This window comes from Photinus pyralis, unplaced genomic scaffold (assembly GCF_008802855.1).
Source record: "Photinus pyralis isolate 1611_PpyrPB1 unplaced genomic scaffold, Ppyr1.3 Ppyr1.4_LG3b, whole genome shotgun sequence".
NCBI lineage: Eukaryota > Metazoa > Arthropoda > Insecta > Coleoptera > Lampyridae > Photinus > Photinus pyralis.
This window is the reverse complement of record NW_022170510.1, coordinates 21,441,086-21,455,720: the sequence shown is the minus strand read 5'-3', so window position 1 is coordinate 21,455,720 and position 14,635 is coordinate 21,441,086.

Sequence of the window (14,635 nt, the reverse complement as noted above, 5' to 3'; positions counted from 1 at the left end):
GGCACAAAAGAAAATATTTTAGCAACATTGAAGAGGAGAGAGAAGACAGATTTGAAAAACTATTAGCGCGGATCTAATACGTTAATTTAGTTGCAAGAAAAGCTATTTACCAATGTCAAAAACCGTGTTCCCCCAGGTTTTTCCGTTTTTCTTGAAATTTTTCTGTAATAATATTTTTTATTTTTGATTATTAAAATAGAAGTCCTTACGAAAATTTGGCTACCTGGAGCGACTGTGTACAATGAAAAAAAAATAGATTTTTGATCCCCTTGAAAAAGAGGTGTTTTTTTTTAAATCGTGAGATCTTGGAAACAGTTCAACTTGAACGGTCCAAAAAAATTGTCTCTTTTTTTGTCCTAAAACAAGCTATTTTTTATTCTCTAAAAGTTTTAAATTAAACATTTTCACCTAAAATGACTAGTTTTGCCACAATTTGCAAAACTCCACTTTCCATCTCTTAACCCCCGGGATTTCACCCGCGGAAAAATTCAGTTGTTTTAATTATTTTTCCCCAATTTATAACTAGTTCACCTGCATGAACACGGTGCGGGGTTTGGCCCGGTAACTAATTTTTTTTGAAAATAAATTATTTTAAAGCTCTTTAGCCTGGATTATAGCGAAGCCAGACGAGTGGTAGTATCTTTATCTCTCTCACACTAGTAACATTAAATTCATTGACAAAATTTTCTATCGATAACATGTATGAGCTTTTTTTGAGCTTTTTAACAGCACCATTATCAATTTTTGAACTCCTCGCTAGTTAGCTTACAAATCAATTATTTATTTATTTATTATCCCTCTCTTGTTCTGGGCTCAGCATGGCTTGTAAGTATAGACGGCTGTGCTAGATATGACCTCATTGGCTACAACAATATTTCCATCCTGGTGGGTAGGGAGCACACCATTACGGTGATTGATTGATTAACACGGCAAAACGCAAACGGATACATGTTTAAACGCTACTGACTGGTAAAACTGACAGCTGACCCGTAAAAATTTTGTGAGTTAGTAATTTACTAATTTCATTGGCCAGAATTAATGCGAAGTCTCTGTTACATGGATAACATGATATTATAGACATTTCTTTGAGATAAATTTAAGAATTAATTATTTACGGTTACTATTGTTTACAAATGAGTAACAAATAAAATATTGTACATTATACGCCAGATAAAATTTTTTAATGGCTCTAGGAGATGACAGGCTCGCCAATCAACTTCTCCTATCGCCAGTAAGAACTGACTTACCGGGTTATTAATAATGCAAAATACTATTAAAGGCACAGTGCACAGTTGAAATGCTTAGCCTCCCCTTTTTTTTCGTAACATGAGTGGACCTCAATACTATGTCGCAGTGTTTATTATCATCAAAATGTGTCATTGGTTAGCGATCGTATTATTCAAATCCTCATTAAATTCGTCCATGTGGTCGTTAGAGGAAAATAACACTCGAGTCTCCATGAAATATTAAGATCTTATAGATTTTCCATTAGTCAATGATAGAATATTACATCTATTTCTGCGCTCTGCGAGAGAAGTAAATCGTAACAAAAGTACATAGGCTTCTCACAGTTCCTGCTTCCAATCGGTGGAATTTGTTAAACCAAATAGGCACATTAGTTAAAAGTATGCCATCCACAAGAGTTGAAAACGAAAGTACCTATGCTGTTTGCTTTTCAATACGAGGGATGTGAAAATAAAGTCATTCCATTTTACGCATAAATCACAAACATTGGTTGAAATATGCTATTACTGTACGGTAGATAAGTATCCTACACTGCTATTGAACGCTTACACGATATTGCAATACCAAATCATTGCTATACTGGCACGTTTTCAATTTAATGCAATAAACTTAATGGAATCTGTTCTTACATTTCTTTTTATATTCCAGGAAAAACAATTAAATCGCTTCTTCAAAATAAATTTATTTGTACCAAAACTGCTACACATTTTATGTAGGGAGAAAGAATAATCATTTATCAAATGTTTTCCCATACTGGCTATTTATAAGAAGAGAATCCACCTTGATAATCAAATAAAACTCCTTTTTTTCCGTAGTAATCCGTTTATAAGGTAAACTTCGAACGCATACAAACTGTAAGTTAAGCCCAAAAACTGCTCATAAATTTATGGCAACCTCGTCATATATGTCACCTGCAATACATTTTCTAGCGAAAATTGTCCTTCATTTTATTGTTCGGGGATTTTATTATAATATCTAATTTAACTTGAAATACCTTATTCATTATAGTGCAAGATAATTGATTTACCTGTTGTATATTCTACAACAATGGAAGTTAAAGAGGGATCTTCAATTTCTTTTTGTCCTCAAAATTGTAAGATACCTATACATTTTTAATGAAATAAGTATACCATGAAAGAAGATTTATGTAGGCTTTAGTGACAATAGCTCATTTATACCGGATCGTCAAATTTTAATTTTTAAAGCTCTAACCACCATTGACAAAATAATATCTCCAGTTCATTATACAACCCCTATATGATAGTCTTTACTTCAGCCAAATATACAATGTAAAACTATTTTCTATATGAAGGTTTGTAAAGCGCAGCGAGTATACTCGTAAATATACTGAATTATTTTGCAGTTATTTACAACTCACAATACGCTTAAATAAAGATAAACGTCATTTTCGGTAAGATTTAGATACTTCAAATAAGTGTTTTGCTTGCCAGATATCACAGATTCTATGCAATACCCAACAGCTTATGAATACGTAACAAGTTATAAAGCCTCCGGCGATTACAACTTTAAGATAATGTTGAGTTGAGATGTTGTCGATAAAATAAGTACCAAACCAGTGAAGTGTACGTGAAATGTTAAGTGGTCTGGTGCTTTGAATTACGTAGGGTATTGTACGTGAACAATAAAATAAGCGAGTTAACCGACATGAACAATTGAGAGAGCCGTACCTAATATGCAAAATGGAATAAATCGGTTTTATTATTCGGTTGTTAGTTATTGTACACGAAATGGGTCACTGGAGGCTTTCTCTTGCGACGCTTTTCTAGGGCGATTACCTGTTTTTCTTGATTGCTGTTGACGTTAGGTGCCTTTGAATGCTAATTTACCTTAATTGAAGTTGTTAGTAAAATTAAGCGATTTACAAGAGCTCGCTTCTGTACAGAATATTCGTTACAATGTTACAATTTAACATGTTGGCATGTTTGTTTCTTCCTTCTAAATTGGTGATCAAATCGTAGTTCTACCAACAATTAAGTGATCTCAATGGAACGGAATTACAATGTATGACACCCTGTCGCTCCAAATGTTCTATACAAGGGTACGCAAAGCGTTCAGCCCGACCTCTGTTGCTTCTAAAAATTTAGTTTCCTACGAATAACGAAACATTTTTTTTCAATCTTACGAAAGTGGAGATTTTCACACCTGAAATCTACACTTACAGGTTGTGATTCAATTTTGTGGGCTAAAATGAAAGTAATTTTTCATTTCCTACCTAGAGATGCTCTTACTATCTCCCTAGTGTAACGCTTCTTAATGGCATGGGTATATTAACAGCAAACAGGCAATTTTGGGTTCGACTCTACGAAACGTTTTTCTACGGTACCCACTTCATCCCTAACAAATGGTGTTTTTGAGTTATTGTGCCCGGTCGTTCAGACGTTTTGATTTTGCCGCGAAGAATATGTGTTTTTCCATTTCTTTTGGCTAGGAAGACCTAGGGAGCTCAGAGTCTCTATCACTCCAGAGCATGCTCTCCTATTTTTTAGCTAGGTGGCTATTGCGAACACCGTTTTTTGGGCATGTTAAAATTTCATCAAATGTCGAGGTTTTAGATCATTTTAAAGAATTAGTTTTAATCCCAGGGGTCAGATTGTTGCTCGAAACGTAGTTGCGTACATCAGAAAATGATAAACTTTCGTGATTTTTTTACACTTACTATTTTTTGAAGACACTCTTCTAAAAGCGCTATTTTTGGTTTGAGCTAGAAAGCTGTTCTGTCAAGAATTGAGCACAGTTTTTGTTTGTGCCATGAAGGATCCATTTTGTGTATTTACCAGTAATGAGTTAAACCTAACTCCTTAGTGTGAGAGTAAGAATTGAATTATGTAATGTAAGGGTTACTAGCTAACGTTCTAAGATAACAAATCGATGCAAAGAACACTCGGTACCTGGAGTGCGACTTTCCGGTCACTAAAGGTTTGTGAAAAAAGTAGATTACATTAACAAATTTTAACTAGTAATGGTAAAAGGTCTGATAGGATGTATGGTTTATTGGTTGGTTGGTTAGAACTCCAGTTCTGTTGAGATTTTAGGGTGGTAAGAGACTTAGGACTGTGAAATGCTGGCTTGTGGTCATTCTTGAGTTGAATTTGAATTTTTTTAAAATGTGGCTGTAATTCTGATGCAAGGGGAAAGCGAGAGGGCATTACACCCGATCTAGTACGCCAGTAAAAAGACCAGCGATGGAGAGACAGGGTGTCTTAATAACAAAGGTCTCAGGTCATACCATGGGGACCGTTAATTGCAAATCTTGGGGAAAAAGATTTTGTTAACAAAAGAGGCCAAGACAAATCGCTTGATAATATTTTCAAGATTCTAGGTTTGCCGCTAGAGGGCGTAAGATTCATGGTTAAGTAGAGAATTTTTTCATAAAATGTGTTCAACAAACATGGATATAAATATAGACATCGGAACCTTGTGTGAATTTGGTATTTGAAAGAGCCCTCTTCGTGCAGTAATATTTACATGAATACAGTCTTTTGTGGTGGGTGGTTGAGGGCGCGGTGAACATAAACTTCTCAGGTTTTCTTGAACATTTCCAATGGAAAGATAAAATTATTATAGTAATATCAAATAAAAAATGTCAGTGAAAACCTCATTTTGATATCTGTTTCCTAAGCAGAGATATGGCGAAAATATACACATTCACAAATTTAAAATGCAATATTCATCTAAGTTGGCTTTGAAAAAAAGAAACACTGCCTCATACTCGGTATGGACTTCGTCTTTTTATTGAAAAATGATCACAGACATTTAAGACATTTTTAGATTTAAAATTTTAATAATTTATTTATTACTCATAATTTAAAAACTTAGGTATAGTGAGTGTTAATTTTAATTATCGCTTGTTATGTGATCTTTTGTTTCAAAGCCAACTTGGTTAACTTAAACCGAGGTTACATTTACTTTCTTAAATAGATGATCACCTTCCCCCACCCTTTATAGTTTATGACATGTTTATGATATGTGCTGCATCAAAATGAGCAAAATTTATACAAGATTGCGATGCATATTGTATTTTTATGCATGTTTGTTTAGTATAGTTTAGAAAAAAAATTATATTCGGGGAACTAATAGTTCCCATACCGTTACGTGGGAAAAGTCAAAAGTAAGATCCAACATATGGAGCGCTTTATGAGGTCACCGTTCTAGACCATCACGATTTAGTTGAGGAACAGTGTCATAAAATTATACTCTATAAAGAAATCCGAATAATAGAATGAAAAAGATTCGTAAAATAATCTAAGCAGTTCGCAGAGAACCTATGTGTTTAAGCTGATACGTTTCTTTTGTTTTAGTTTTATAAATGTTAATGTTTAGTTTCAAGTGGAATTCAGAAATTATTACTTTTTATTGAAATACAGTGATTTTAATATACAGTTCAAAACGCTACAGTTAACAGTCAAATTTATGCTATGCATTGGATAGGTAACCAATGCGTAAACCTTTTGTATATCGTATATAATTAAATTGACTATATTTATTTATATTATGTATTGCTTTATTGGAACTGAATGTAACAGAATATGAGATTTTAATTCATTTTAACGGGATATGAAATGAAATTTCATTTAAATTGCAATAAAAATTTTCAGTCATATTAAAGAAATGAACATGGTGAGTTTACGACAGTTGTGAAAATTATGCTTTATGAAACTGCAAAAAGGAAACGTCTCACGTTCAAATTGAAAGGGGTGATATTAAATTAAGATTGTTTGTGATAATCACTTCGATCTACTGCACCGTTGAGGTAGTGATTTTGACTTTTCAGACTTTTGTTATGTGAATTCCAGTCCAAACTAATATCAACTTTTATTACTTTGTGTATTTACAAGCAACATAAGCGTTGTTCCCACCGAAAATAGTATGCTCAGAGAGTTTTGAAAGGTAGACCAGGCTGGGTCAACTGACCCACAGAGCCGACCTTTTAGCAGTGGACCTAACTTTATCCATAACCCCTACAGTCCCCAGACCATCCCTTTATTCATATCAATCCACGTCTCCTTCGCATTACAATTTATTCTTTCCACCCCTTCTTCTTTCCTTAATCTGTTTACCTCTTCATTAATCTCTCTTCTAAATTAATGTTTGCCCTACACCTTCCGAAAAAAACTGCACTAACTAAACTAACCGGCTAGTGTCTCAGTGGTAGAGCGTTGGGCTACATAGCCGGAATGTCGGGTGTTCGAACCTGGGCTGAAGTAATAATTTTTCATCTGTGGTAGAGATGGGAATTTCTTTAGCTCAGTTTCGAGCATTCTGGCGGCTCCTCCGAATAAGATTTTCCTGCAGTTTTCCGAATTCGTGAGGTAAATACTGCAGTGGTATACAACAACTTAAGACCTTCTGCAGGGGCACCTCTAAAAAGCATTATGCGGGTCACTCTGTAATTGGGCAATAAATAGATAAATAGATTTTATTATATCCGCTATTCTGTGCCCCATATATATCAATATACCGGGTGGTGCACGGTAAGTAGGAACCGAGGTAGGAACATAGGGATTTAACATGGGAAATTAGTTTTATGCAATATCCTGCCCTCCTGTACATTTTACAGGAAAAACTGTTTAGAGTTGTTCAGAATTAAAATACTCGCAAATTTAAAAATAAATTTCAACATTTCTGTTATTAGTAGCAATAGCCATTACTTTTGTTGTTTTATGTCTCCAGACAGTGAATGCAAACGTATAATGCCTTTCTTGGCTATTTCTAAGTAACGCCTTCTCACTGCACCCATTCTTTCCTCCAGTAGCAGCTGAGTATGTTGTAATCTTTCACTCAAATTCCTTTGTAGAATATTTCGGTGCACATTAAACACAAATTTAAAAAAATACCAATTTACAAATATAATAACTCAATTTAGTCTTTGATGATGATTACAATTGATGATAACAAAACCTCACCATCACCCGAATGCAATATTGTATTACAGACAAATTGAAAATCAGAAATTTGATTATGCAGTGAGAGCTCTTAGGAAACAACAACGTACCTTGAACACTGCAAATGGGAATATGAGTGGAGCTTTGAGTAACCAGAGTGATTAGGTACTAAATAAAAGGACAAAATGCAAATGACCTGTGTGTGTATCGTGTAATTAAATTTTTCTGAAAAATTAGTTTGTAGTTTTCCACCAAATCTCGACATTACTATTCAGAAATGCTTAGAGAGCAGCTATCTACTTAATTTTACACGATATGCGAGTTTGAAATACGCCTGACATTGCTGTATTTATCTTTAATGGACTGTCACTAACTCAATTTTATAGAAATTTTAGGGATAACGCACATTATCGCATACATTCAAAGCTACAAAAATATAAAAGGTTTTATCGTTTGCTTTTAAAGCAAATCGACGGGATGGTACTTTTTCATAAGTGTGACTAAATGACGTTAGCGGCTGCATATTTAAGTGGGTGAGGGTAAGTGCGATCGATATTATTTCTATAATGAAAGGTTTTTCTGAGGTGTTTGCTTGCGCTAATTACTTATTCAGTTGTATGTCCATGATATCTAGAAATTAAATTCGCTACACTCAGATTCAATGCGCTGTATAATTTTCATTTTTCTACTCCTATGTCGTAAACATACCCAAAATGTCACTCTGTACTGCACGTCTAAATCGTTCATTATATCATACGGTTGTATAATGAAAATTAGAACTGTTACTTAATATATATATTACGTAACAGGTTAAAGGTCAAACGCGAAATGTTAATTTAGTAGGTTGTCAGCCCTGCCTAATGAATGAAGTAACGTCAGATTTTGTTGTTGTAGGTTATGTTTCACATTTTGTAAACTTCTTTGAACAGAATTACTCATAATTTGTTTAAACATTGCCATTTGTATGAGAATGGAGAATGGAGCCTATATGTAATTTATTAGCCGTGCCCAATTATATTTCATAATCGCTACAATGGGCTACTCAAGAATGGTTTGAAGCTGCGTTTAGTTAATTAAGCAAACTCTGTTGCTACTATTTTGTATTTTAGAAAACTACAATAAGTACTCGAAGAATATTAATGTATGGTGCCAATTACGACTTGCGTGGAACACGGAATAATGCACTTTAGAATACTGGGTAGTCCGATGCTTCCTTCCCGGGAAAACTTGTTAAAAGACGCAGCGTTTTGAAGGCCTTAGTATTATCGATAGTTAGGTACCTAGTACATTGGCAACTGCAACAATAGAAATTGTTCAAAACTGTAATGAAAAAGAGCACAAACACCACCTGAGCTAGTTAGGTAGTAATCTTCAACTTCAACACTTGTATCTTGTATCCTATTGGCTATTGCATCTATGGTGCTAAAATGCAACTCACATTGCAGTAAGGAATAGGGATGTAAAAACCCTGCAATACACTTCCAATCTAAGTAAAAAGTATTTATAAAATTCTTGCTCGCTGGCGTGCATTCATGGAATATAAGTGAGGTTACGTTGTATTTTGTATTCCTTTTAAATAGACCATGACATTTGACACTTGACAGTTCTAATTTTTAGTTCGAAGTTCGAATATTTAGAACCAAATCAATCGTAATCTATCAATCTTTTATCAATTATATTCAAGTCGTAGAAAGAGTATAGTACATAATTCGAGTGCTAATGCCTATTACGCACTCGATTTTATTACAACACTCGCTCGGTGCGCTCGCTCGTGTCGCAAAATACTCGTGCGAAATAGGCTTCTTGGCACACTTATTATGCAATATACTATTATCTAATCCTCGACGAATAGAACAGCGCTTATGTTTCTGTTTTACTAAGAAATAGTATATTAAGATACAAGTGTATAATCAAGTCTTTAAAGCACGCGCAACGAGTTTAATGGCACGACGCGAAGCGGAGTGCCTTTAACGTTGCAAGTGCGCGATGCTCTTCAGGCATTGATCAGTTCATTGCATTCCGAACTCTGCGGCTTGGGAGTTTTCGTTTGTTGCAGATGTTATGGATCCGGGAATTTACCTCACTTCTCTGAATAACATCTTATTAAATCAAGGTAAGCGTTGCCTTTTTATGTTTTTCTTGTATTTGGTCCATACGCGCGCATTTGTGTTCGGATCAATTTTCTTGTGGAAACTTGTGTTAACATCAAGTACTCAATTTAATCGATCATTCTTCATTGGAGCTTTGTAAAACTGGTATATGTCAATTGTAAAGTCCAGTTACCAAGATTTTTGTATATCACGTAACTTATAATTTTGATTTATTTGAATATTTTTGTGTAAGTTATACCATCGCAGAGTTTGATTTGATATACGTAAACTAGTATATATTATGGTACTTAAATTGGCTTGTGCTCTTTTTGATCCTCTCGTATCTTCTCAATTTCATACGTAGAGAGGTAAGCTAGAAATTGAGTGACGCTCAACCTTAGTAAGTGCAACGAAGGTTCCGAAGATCATTTTACCCAGAACTAAATTCTCAAGCTCTTATTTAGTGTCTAAGCTAGTTGGCCGTTTATGCGACGGGTTTGAGAGAACGCAGCGGCAACTCAACTACTACTATTCTTCTTCAGAAAATACCTTTTTAATACAAAGGGTAACCTTTTGTTTTCCCAAATTCCACCACTTCCCGCGTTTTGGTTTTCTTTTCGAGAAGAGCTGTACTTAGTAATTAGTACGATTTCACCATCTTATCTACATCCTTATATTCAATTCATTATACTCATAAGGTATAAAACCAATGTAGTATTTTTTAAATTTCTCTTTGGGGTTTATATACAGTGTGTCCCAAATCGCGTGGGATTGCATGGGTAACTTTGTTATTATTAAAAATAGAGAATTGGTTAAATGGGCAATTTTTGCAGTTTTGGATGCTTATTAAAATTTCCTTATGGAAATTCAAAATGTCGCATAGGTTCGACGTAAATTCAAAAAAACTAAAATTGGTCATTTCCTTGAATGTCTTATATCATCGAAAGTATAAGAGATATAAAAAAAAGTTTTATATAAAAGTGACTGTTTTTGATATGCTTAATTTAGAATTGATGTCAACAAAAATTCAAGATTGCTACTTTTGAGGAACATTTACCAACTTCCTAAAGTTAAATAGGCGCTATATGGGATTTTTAGATTACTTGATAGATTTTTTAATTCTCTTTTCAACGAGCTATCATAACATAATATTGAAAATAAGGTACCAGTTATATCAACGGTTTTTATATTTTAATCAAGTAGGCTGTGGCGAATTAAAAAAAAACAAAACAAAATCTATTCGAGCCAGCAAAACAATGAAAATAATTACATTAGATGTTTAAAAAATCAGGGGCGCACTTATGAGAGGGGAGTTTGGGCATTACAACTCCCTCCAAAATTTTATATAAGTAGGCCTAGAAAAATTTTGATTTTTATATCACTTATTGACTATCATATTTTCCATACTTACATACCTACAACTGGTGGTATAACTACAAACTATCCCCTCGAAAAAATGTCATGCCATTATCCAGTTAAAAACATTTCAAGACACTTCGCTTTATTTTGCACAAATTATTACCATTGATGCATTGTCTCAGGTCACATTTTGTAGGTCGGTTTATCCGCAAGAATATCGAAACTAACAGTTTTACCAGTCCGAGTAATGGACAGATGAATCTTATTTTTCTAACTGCGGAGTGTTTAAATCGATAATGAACCACTATACTCGTCACAGGAAAACCTACATGTTGTAGTTTCACGCCGAAATCAAGTAATATTTTTTAAATTATGTAATGTATTTTATGGCATAATGGGAAGTCATGTAATTGGACTTGTAATCTTTGTTGGATCTTTAACTGCTCACCATGATTTACAAATTCTCCAATAAACTTCCTTAAAGGATTTTTCTCGACAACGTATGTTTCGAAGAAAGGGTTGGTTTATGCTACCTACCAACAAGCTGGCTGCTCAGGTCACAATTCACGAATTATGTACAGTACATTAAATTATAAAAGTAAGTACTTAGGTAATTAAAAAATAAAAGTAAAGTGGAAGTAGCTACCACTACAATAATAATAATAATCATCAATGGCAACACGTTGCCTAAACTAAACTGTCTTGAAGTGTGTTTCACTAATAATGGCCAGTATTTTAAACATCTGGTGTAATTGTTTTCATTGTTTTGTTGCCTCGAATAGATTTTGTTTTATGTTTTTTATTCGTCACAAACTACTTGATTAAAATACAAAAACCGTTAATATAACTGGTATCTTATTTTCTTTCTTATGTTATGATGGCTCGTTGAAAAGAGAATTAAAAAATCTATCAAGTAATCTAAAAATCCAATATGGCGCCCATTTAACTTTAGGAAGTTGGTCAATGTTCCTCAAAGGTAGCCATCTTGAATTTTTGACATCAATTCTAAATTAAGCGTATCAAAGACAGTCACTTTTATATAAAAGTTTTTTTTATATCTCTTATACTTTCGATGATATAAGACATTTAAGGAAATGACCCATTTTAGTTTTTTTGAATTTACGTCGAACCTATGCGACATTTTGAATTTCCATAAGGAAATTTTAAATAAGCATCCAAAACTGTAAAACATTGCTCATTTAACCAATTCTCTATCTTTAATAATAACCAAGTTACCCATGCAATCCCACGCGATCTGGGACACACTGTATTTATTGTCGAATAGACGAATTCATCGATTCTTTTCTGAATCCGATCAGTAATAATCTGCACATTTTCTGGTTTTATTACGTTCTTAAAGTCCTCTAGCACCCCAAGTTACTTTGTAACCCCTAGCATTATTTCATTTACTGACCAAAGCTGCAGCGTTGTTTACATTACCTACTGGTAGACTTTGATTCGTTGATGTGCACCCCCACTTTGTTAGAATAGTCTCCTCCGTTTCTGCTATTAGGTTAATATCATCAATATTGTAACAGAACAAACTGAATTAAGCTAATCTTGAAATTGGTATTGCATTAAATGCAGCTCTCTGTCACTTGTGATCACTTTGACTATCGAATTAATACGCAAATTCTTTAAATTGTATACAGGTAGTTTCATATACGGGGTTAGTATGTTTGTATACATTACTCCTTTAAATGTTGTGGCCACTGATGTATGTTGGAAACTCTTTATCGATTTCAACGTACCCATTTCATTCAAAAGTGTCTAGATGACTGATTTATTAATATATTCAGACAGCTTCGGAGCTAACGTGCCACAAAAAGTTATAGGTAGGTGTAACATGCATAACATTAACATTTAACATTATAGAATTGCCACCTTCTTGCAACACCTACACTTTATAATATCTCTTTGTCAGAGTAAATTGTACTTATGTGAGGTTTGTTCTCATGTCACAATTATTAAGCGCCACTAATTTGCATTGGAAAGTAATACCTCTACCAAAATACGCCCAAATATAAAATAATCTACTACACCATAAATTTTCGCTGTAAGATCTATGCCGGTGTAACAATTTTGAATTTTACGCAGGTTTATTTTTACAACACGTTATTAACTCTAAATCCTAATAAATTATGCGCCTACACTCTCAAAGGATTTCCCTCGGCTTACTCTATATCAAAAATGTTAAGTTTTTACAATGTAAACTTTGCCTTTTGCTTCAAATTTTATAAACATTTACGTCGCTAGTAAACAGTATATATGTCCACAAGAGTTCTCAAATCGATCGTTAACAATAATTTATTTTACATGTCCCATGAGGACGGTAAAATCGATTTTCATGTTTCACAACTTTAAAACTTGTAAAAGTATCTACTTCGGTTCCGCTCCCCAAATAGAGAAAATAAATGAGAAGGGATCTTTAATAATTAATCTTAGCGGGCATTCATCGAAAACCCATAATATATTTGAGAGTCCTGTAATTCGTTTTGAAAGTTGATTGCTACTTAATGATTTCTTTATACTACGTCTTTAATTTTATAAGATGCGTAATTTATAGACATTTCACCTGGAAGTTATCTACGAAATTTAATTTCCTTTGGAGTCGTTTTCTTTTACAGGAGCAAGTTGTCTGTGCGAGCACCTCGTGACAGTTGATCTGTTGTTATTCTATCAGATTTTTCATCAAACACGTATTGTTGCAAGCTAAAATGTTCCATCATAGGATTCGATTCTACATCACAGTAGTTTATCTGATTTCTAGATCAGTTTTTGTCATCAACAACGGTGCAAATTATGGTGTGCATAATATGGTTTAAAATCTTTGGGAAAAGGATTGTTGCTGCATTTGTGTTAAACCTTTTGCACACATAGTTTTATAAAATAACTTTTTCTCGTGTTAAATATTGTCGGACCAAACAGGTTTCGTAGAAGTTTTCAAGTCGTTTTTGCCCTAAAGTACGGTACAAGAAATCCGATACTCGGTCAAATATAAAAGTTTAATAGTCCAGGCGTCGGAGGTTTCGATAAGGAAAAATGTTTAATAAACCAATTGTTGTTTTAATTCTCTTCTCCAGACTGTAAATAATATACGTGTTAAAAAAATAATCCTCCAATTCTGACCGGAACATTTGTTTAAACAAATGGAAAGGTGAATTTTTATGATTTTTTGGAATTATCACGTTAAATACGAGTCGAGGGATAAGAATAGTTCAGTACTTTTTTGTTCCTTGTTAAATGGGGTCATCTCGCCTTCATTTTTTATTTCTGTTCCACAAAGTACATTAAAAATAAAAAGACCCGTGTGTCCTCAATTTTTAATTGCGAGTAAAATAAACCCAAAATAAATTATTGAAAATCTGTGTTTTTAGTTCGAATTTGAAACGCTTCAGACTAAATACGTCACAAACCTACAACCAATCACGTAGAAGTGAGCTGGCAACCTTACGCGAGGGTCTGACGTTTGTCACATTTGACGTTTTGAGAGGGATGTTTAACTGCATCACAGCCGTCTATAATTACAAGCCGTGCTGAGAATTATGGCAACACTGCATGGTAGGCCGATTTCCTAATTCAACTTGACAGATTTTGAGTGTATTTTATATGTGTTTTGGGTGTAATATTCCAATTTACCTGTTTTAACAGAGCGAAATTGCGACAATTTGTGTTACTCCCTACGGAATGAACAGAAATTATTATTCAGGTAAGTTGCTAAATGAAATATATCGATTTGTTGTCATAACCTCTAAAGCAGGCTACTCATTATTGGATCCTTTACAAGCACTTGTATTTGTTCAAAGTACCTGCAAGAAGCTCAAATATGACCTACACACTACGTGGTACGTAAATACGGTAAGTGTTTATCGTGAAAAAATACAATTAGTTTGTATTTCAGCTTCAGGTATTCTAGCACGGACACGTCAAGTCGATTTTCTGAAGGAACCTTTTGACTTATTCCCAGGAGTTCACGGTACGGGAATTTGAAGTCTACGGGGCTCCCCTCTTTAAAAGCTTTGTACCTACCTAGACCCA